We start from the raw sequence: 7954 nt of genomic DNA, 5'->3' as shown, positions 1-7954 counted from the left end.
GCAGTGACAAATAAGATCTGGTCCCTGTCATCCAGTGATTCACCTCGAGGCATTGAGTTAAGTTTTTATGTAAATAAATATGATTTTATGTAAATAAATGAAAACGACAGACATTACGTACAGCCGACAGTTGCTAAGCGGGAGCTCAGAGTGTGGTCCTTTCTGGGATGAGGTTAGGTAAATTTTTTAGTGAAGGTACTGCTTGAATTGAGTGTTGGAGGATAAGATAAGAATTAGCTGGAAGGACAGTGGGGCTGGAGAGGCAGAAAGAATAGTTCAAGTAACTGCTCAGAGCATGAAGCTACCTGGATGTGTGGACTTCCAGGAATTCTAAGTGCTGGGGGGTAGGAAGGGCCCAGACGGGGTTGGAGGTGGAGGCAAAGGCCATATCGGGGAGGGTCGCGATGCCATCCTGGGGAGCTGGGTTTATCCTGAGGGCCATTGCAGGGTTTTAATCAGGGAAATGAAATGAGCATTCAGAAATGTAACCATTGAGGGGCGCCTGGGTGGCACAGCGGATAAGCGCCTGCCTTCGGCTCAGGGCGTGCTCCCGGCGTTATGGGATCGAGCCCCACATCAGGCTCCTCCACTAGGAGCCTGCTTCTTCCTCTCCTACTCCCCCTGCTTGTGTTCCCTCTCTCGCTGGCTGTCTCTATCTCTGTCAAATAAATAAATAAAATCTTTAAAAAAAAAAAAAAAGAAATGTAACCATTGAGGAGGTAGACCAGAGGCACAAGACTGGAGGCAGAGAGGCTTACTAGGACTATTGCGATCCTGGGGAGAGAAGATAAAGTCTGGACTAAGGCTATTCCAGGGACTGATGAGAAGGCAATGCACGTGGGAGATATTAAGGAGGCAGCATTTAGGGGACTCCGTCAGCAGTTAGAAGCAGATAAGAAGCGAAAGGGAGGAATTATGGGTAACGACCAGGATACTGACTTGGTTCGCGGTGCTATTCACCAAGAAGGGAAGAAGAGTAGGTTTGGAGGAAAGATAGAAATACCTAATATCCAGGGTGAGGGTGCCTGGACTCAGTCAGTAGAGCATGTGACTCTTGATCTTGGGGTTGTGAGTTCAAGCCCCACATTGGGTGTAGAGATTTCTGGAAAATAAAATCTTAAAAAAAAAACCCACCAAATATTTGTGAAACACTTAGTATGCACCAAACGCTTTTCTTAGTCCTTTGCATATATTAATTCAGATAAGCCATACAACTCTATTAGGTAAATACCATTATTATCTCCTTTAAGCAGAGGAGGAAACGGAAGTAGAGGTTGAGCAACTTGGCCAAGCCCACACAGCTCTGCGCGTCTAAATCCAAGCCTGTGCTGTGGCCACAATGCCACTCCTTCCCAAGGGGGTAAGTTGAGCTGGAGATTCTTGTGGCCATTCTTACAGACCACATCCTCCAGGATCACCAAGAGGTTGAACTTATCTTGAGGAGCACTGATGTTTATATCATGAAGAGTTGAGGAAAGGCACGTTGACCAGCCTGGGAGATAAGAATCAAGAGCCTGAGTTTTTGAAAGTTAAGGGCGGGGGTGGGAGGGGTGCCAGTGGTCGCTGTAGGAATCTGTTTAGGAGGAGATTAAGGAAGGTAATCAAGTCAGAGGTAAAGGCTGGAGCCCTGTCTTGACCCTGGGTTTGCACCGCGGGCATGCCGCTGCTGTATTTAGATTATATATGTATTTGGGAGGCGGAAAGAGGGTGCTGGTGGAGATAGTGGGTGTAAATGCCCCCCAGACTATGCCTTGGAAACGTTTGCAGTAATTCCCAAGATCAGAAGCAACAGAAACGTAAAGCTCAATGAGATTTTTGCAGCGTGTTGCCTTTCAGGATGCCTTTCCGCCCACTGGGGGAGGCCACGGGCAGTAAGACCTCTCTTCCAAATCCCGGCATGGTGACCACAAGTCGTATGTTATCCTGGAACCTTGAGGAAAAACGATCTAAGTCAAGAATAGTCTGCAATGGCATCTTGGGGGAAATGTGCCTGGGGCTAGGTAGGTCTGAAAAAAACGCCCAGGACAGTTGGAAGGTTCAAAAGCCCATTTAGTTAGGAACATTTCAGCAGAAGCCGAACGGCAACATAAGCGTGCAGAACTGTCTTGGTTAATGTGGGGTTGCATGGGGGCTCCTTCTGAGAGTCGCTGCTTCCATCCTTTTCTCCTTACTGTCCTTTTCTCTGCCAGCTCGTCTTCTTTCCTTGTCAGGCAGCGAGTGGCACGCCTGGGCGTCAGGCACAGATGGAACAGAGCTCTCTGCTGTGATCCAGAAATAGTCATGCAAATATCTGGCTGCTGGGGCTTTATATTTTCACCCCCTCCCTTTCCTACTCCTACCCCCACCTCAATTCCTTCTTTAAGGCACCCGATTATTGTGTCCACAGGGATCCAGCCTGGGGCTACTGGGCTGTGCTCACTTCCTGGAGGGACAGCTTCTGGTGGGAGAGAGAAATCTCCCCAGATGCCCTGCGGCTGCAGCCCAGACCCATGGCCTGAGGTCAGACAGGGTTAGGTCCATCTACAGTGTGACACTGTGCCACAGACCTTTACGGCGCCGGCCCCCCTGTGGGGCAATACTGTCGTTTGGGTTTGATGTTCCATATTTGTTTCACTGACACTCCTACCCCTGGCCCACCAGTACTGACTGCTGTCCGGGGCAAGGAGAAGACCACCTACTTGGACTTCACGTTCAAGGTGGGGGTGGGCTACTTCCTCCTGAGCCTGGTGGAGCCGCACCATTTGGGCTCTTTCCCCTCCTTGTGGCCTGCGGCAGGTGCTGCCACTTCTGCGGGTGGCCTGCCCATCCTCCCCTACTCCACTCTGATGAGGACAGGACTGGGCTCCAGGTTCCGTCCCGCTGGTCAGTGGTCGGCCTCAGCCCGACATCCAGCATCGTCCATGAGCCAGCCCAGACCTCCCTTTCCAACCAAGTCGCTCTTTCCCATTCCTGCCACACCAGGACCTGTGCCCCAGACCTTCACCAGATCCCTCCTCCCCTTGGCTCGTGCCCCTCCTGGGGAGCTCCGCCCTGGTAGGCTTCAGAACCAGACTAGCTGGCCCTGCTCGGCCACTTGCGGCTGCGTGACCTTGGGCCAGCCGCTCGGTGTTTCCAGGCTCAATCTCCTACTGTATAGAGAGGGACTCATAATACCACTTTACAAGGTTGTTGTGAGGATTCAACAAGACGATGTGAGGAAAGTGGTGGGCCCCCACCGTTCCTCGGCAGGCGGTGGGTGCCGTTATTATCTATTCTACGATCATGGACTCAAAGCCTACCCTCTTTCTGTGAAGACTTCCTTGACCCCATCTCTCGTCTTTTCCTCCTCAGAGCCCCCATGAGGGTTCCGTCATACTGAGTCACGTGCTGTTTTGCGACTTCCCCTTTGCTGCCATCTCTAGCTGTTACTTAGATCCCCCCTCCTCCTGCCATTTGCCAGCGTCTCCAACTGGTCTTTGCACCCATGACAGACGGGATGGCGAGGGTGTGCTTGGAATAGGGGCTCCCTCGTATATACTGATTTCATTTAGTTCTGACGTCTTCATGCCAGAATTAGGAGTGGGTCCAGACAGGGCATGTCAGAAAACCAGACGGATGGACATTCCTCCACCTCCTTCCACGGCTTGGACCAATTTTAACGATCCTTCAACAGCTAAGTTCTTCCCAAGGTCCAGCTAGAGTCCTGCTTGCTGCAGTGGAAGCTGGCCTCCCTGGGCCTCAGACTGTTGGTGTATAGGTCCTGAGAAGAGAAGGGTCCAGTTGCCTTTTGGGTTATGCTAAGAAGCGTGGGTTCTATTCTGTAGGTTGGGGTTGGGCAAACTATGGCCCTCAGGCCCCATCTGGCCCACCACCTGTTTTGGTAAATTAATTTTTTTTTTATTATTTATTCGACAGAGATAGAGACAGCCAGCGAGAGAGGGAACACAAGCAGGGGGAGTGGGAGAGGAAGAAGCAGGCTCATAGCAGAGGAGCCTGATGTGGGGCTCGATCCCATAACGCCGGGATCACGCCCTGAGCCGAAGGCAGACGCTTAACCGCTGTGCCACCCAGGTGCCCCTGGTAAATTAATTTTTATCGGAACACCGGTCATGCCTACGTGTTTATGTCTTGTCTACCGCTGTTTTTGTGCTACAGTGACGGAGTTGCGTAGTGGAGATGCGCCTAAAGCCTAAAATATCTGCTATCAGGCCCTTCCTGGACAAAGTTTCTGACCCCTGTGCTAGGCCATCTTTGGGAGCCTTTGAAGAATTCCAAGCCAGGGCGTGACGTGATCGCATTTGCGTTTGCGAAGGATCCCTCTGGCAGCCGTCTGGAGGGCAGGCTGGAACGAGGTAGAAGCAGGTGACCGTGAGGGGCTCTTGCAATTGTCCAGCCGACAGCTGACGAGGCCTGAACCAAGGCGATGGGCAGTGGGGTGAACGAGTGGTGCAGACCGGAGAGAGAGTGGAGTAGAGCCAGAAGGACTCGATGCTTGAGTGGGTGGGGGCAGAGGGAGGAGGAGGAGGAGGAAGGAGGGCCGACTGCTGGCTTCACCGAAGGTGAGGGTCACCCACTAAAGGAAGAAGTCGGTGAGGAGGGTTGTACCTTGGGCTCCGGACACGAGTCATTTGGGATATTTGCAAGAGATGGTGAAAGTACCACGCTAGCTCTAGAGTGATGTCCGCCATGGATATTTGAGACTTATCCGTCGTGTGGGAGTGTTTATTGTGGTAAAATATGCATGACAGTCTTTATCGTTTTAACCATTTTTAAGTGTACAATTCAGTGGCATTAAGTTCATTTACGATATTGTACACATATCAACACTCTCCATTTCCAGAACTTTCTCATCATCCCCAATGGAAACACTGTATCCATTAAATAATTACTCCCCATTTCCTCCCTCCCGCAGCCCCTGGTAACCTCTATTCTACTCTCCGTCTCTATGAATTTGCATATTCTATGTACCCCGTGTAAGTGGAATCATACAATATTTGTCCTTCTGTGCCTGACTTCTTTCATTTAGCATAATGTCCTGAAGGTTTGATCACGTATGGCTGAATAATATCCCATTGTATGTAAATGCCATATTTTGTTTATCCATTCACCTGTGGATGGATGGATTCTTTTTTTTTTTAAGATTTTATTTATTTATTTGACAGAGAGAGAGAGACAGCCAGCGAGAGAGGGAACACAAGCAGGGGGAGTGGGAGAGGAAGAAGCAGGCTCATAGCAGAGGAGCCTGATGTGGGGCTCGATCCCAGAACGCCAGGATCACGCCCTGAGCCGACGGCAGACACTTAACCGCTGTGCCACCCAGGCGCCCCGATGGGTTCTTTTTATATTCTTGCACTTCTAGCAAAGACAGTCATATTGCTGATGCCTTAAAGGGTCATTTCAGAGACAACGGGACATTACGTGCCTCCCGAGGAAAGAAGACTGTACCACCTGTGAAGTATTCTTGCCAAAAACGTAAATTCAAATCCCTTCGAGCCTCTAGGTTTATCTACCAATTTATAGGAAATACAGAGACCGGAGAATCATTTTAAACTATGCCATGGGGAGGCAATCAGCAAAGTCCAGACTGTGAAAAATATGCAGAATAAAAGACCTAGTTTCTTCAATAAATAAATTGCAGAGGGAAAAAAGAAAACACACACACACACAAAGATTAAAAGATACTTAAAAGTTATATCAACTAACTGCACTGTGTAGATTTTGATTCAAACAAGCAAGCAGTTTAAAAAACATTTATAGAGACGATTAGAAATTTGAACGTTGATTATTTGATGATATTAAGGAATGACTTTAAAATTATTAGCTGTGACAATGGTATTGTGGCTTCGTTTTTAAAAAATAACCTTATCTTGGGGCACCTGGGTGGCTCAGTCAGTTAAGCGCTGGCTTTTGATTTCATCTCAGGTCATGATCTCAGGGTCATGAGATTGAGCCCTGAATCCCTCTCTCAAATAAATAAATCTTTAAAAAATAAATTAAAAAATTTTTAAATCTTATCTTTTAGAGATAAACACTGAAATCTTTTCAGATGAAATGATATGCTATCTGGGAATTGTTTCAAAACTCTACTGGGTAGGAGAGAGGTTAGTTGAAACAAGCTCTCCTGGGGCGCCTGGGTGCCTCAGTCGGTTAAGCGTCTGCCTTCAGCTCAGGTCATGATCCCAGTGTCCTGGGATCAAGCCCCACATAGGGATCCCTGCTCAGCAGTGAGTCTGTTACTCCCTCTTCCTCTGCTGCCCCTCTGTCTGCTTGCAATCACTCTCTCTCTCTCAAATGAATAAATAAAATCTAAAAAAAAAAATAAAATAAAAAAGAAACAAGCTTTCCATGGGTTGGTAGCTATTAAAGTTGTGTGATGGATACTCGGGGTTTGTTATACGATTTGTTTACTTTCACATGTGTTTGAACTTTCCTCAAATAAAACTTTTTAATGTCATAGCAGAGACGTGCTCCTTTATTTTGGACTAATTTTCGGCAAGTATTCTCTTCTAAGAATTTAGCTTTGAGTTTCCTGGAGAGCATTCTCCACCCACACTTCAAGCTACTACGCAAAGAAATAAAGAATCTGAAGTTAAGAAATGCATTTTGAGGAACAATAGTCAAGGTGTGCCTTTGTCATCTGAGCACGCGGGTCATCAGGCAGATTTGCAATTCTGTGGGCTTTTAATTTTTTTTTTTTAAGATTTTCTTTATTGAGAGAGAGAGCACGTGCACGTGCGCGAGGGGAGGGCAGGGGCAGAGGGAGAGGGAGAAGCAGGCCCCCTGCTCATCAGGGCTCGATCCCAGGACCCTGAGATCATGACTTGAGCCGAGGTCAGATGCTTAACTGACTGAGCCACCCAGGCGCCCCTCCATGGGCTTTTTAAAAAGCGGGCTTGCGTATGTGCAACCCTTTTTGGAGGGTCATGGTGTGGCTGCTTGCCACGTGGCAAGTGTCCTCTTCCCTGCCGTTGGCCGTTTCTCGTAAGCCTCACGATCCCTCTGTGATTACATATTATTATCAGCCCCCATTTTACAGATGAGGAGGTGAAGTTCAGAGAGATTCATAAGGGCTCACATCTGTTAACCATTTACTATGTATCAAGCACTGGGCTAATTGCTTTCAATGAATTCGCTTGTTTTATCCTCGCACACCCGTATGAGGTAGGCACTATTATTATCCCCTTTTTATAGATGAGGAAATTGAGGCTTACAGAGGCTAAGGAATTTGCTAGCAGCTGCTAGACCAAGCGTCCTCTCAGGCTGTGAGGCTCTGAAGCTGCTGTGCTCTCTGCTCCCCCCGGGACCCAGCCCAACGGAGTGGTTCCGAGCAAGCATTCCGGGCTCTGCTGTTTATTGGTCACGTGGCCTTGGGCACATTATTTCTTCGTCCTAAGCCTGGTTTCTAATTTGTAAAATGGGGCGAATAACAGCACCTCCCTAATAGGGCGACCGTGCAGACCAGATGAGACCATGCCTATCAAGGGGTTTAGCCCAGTGCCTGCCCGCATCGTAAGGACTCCACTGATGGCAGCGACTTTTATTATCACCAGGTTTCTCTCGGAGGGGGATCCTTGATTAAAGTCAGATTGCTTTAGAAGCTCAGGAATCTTCTGAAAAAACTGGCCATTCCACAGTCATCTGGGCTATTTTATGCGGACACGGCTCTGACATTTTTCTATGCGGAGGAGAGAGGCGCTTTACTTAGAGGCGGGACAGGGGTTAGTCTGACCTTTGGGAAGTTAAAGACCAAGAGCCGAGAGACCATGAACCAACCAGACACTGTGGGTGTCGCCCTGGTGTTTCAAACCAGCCTGATCCCTGAAACTGCTTCCCGGGTCAGGCTAGAGGAGCTCTTAGGAACCCTCCTTGGTGAGACCCCAGGAGTGCCCTAGATGTGCGCACGCGTAAATAAAACATGCTAATATACTTGTTCGTTCCCTGTCACGTTGTAGGGGAAGGACATGGGCTTTGGAGC

The sequence above is a fragment of the Ursus arctos genome, unplaced genomic scaffold (assembly GCF_023065955.2).
Source record: "Ursus arctos isolate Adak ecotype North America unplaced genomic scaffold, UrsArc2.0 scaffold_24, whole genome shotgun sequence".
Lineage (NCBI taxonomy): Eukaryota > Metazoa > Chordata > Mammalia > Carnivora > Ursidae > Ursus > Ursus arctos.
The sequence above is the reverse complement of the archived record's forward strand: the minus strand, read 5'-3'. Positions refer to the sequence as shown.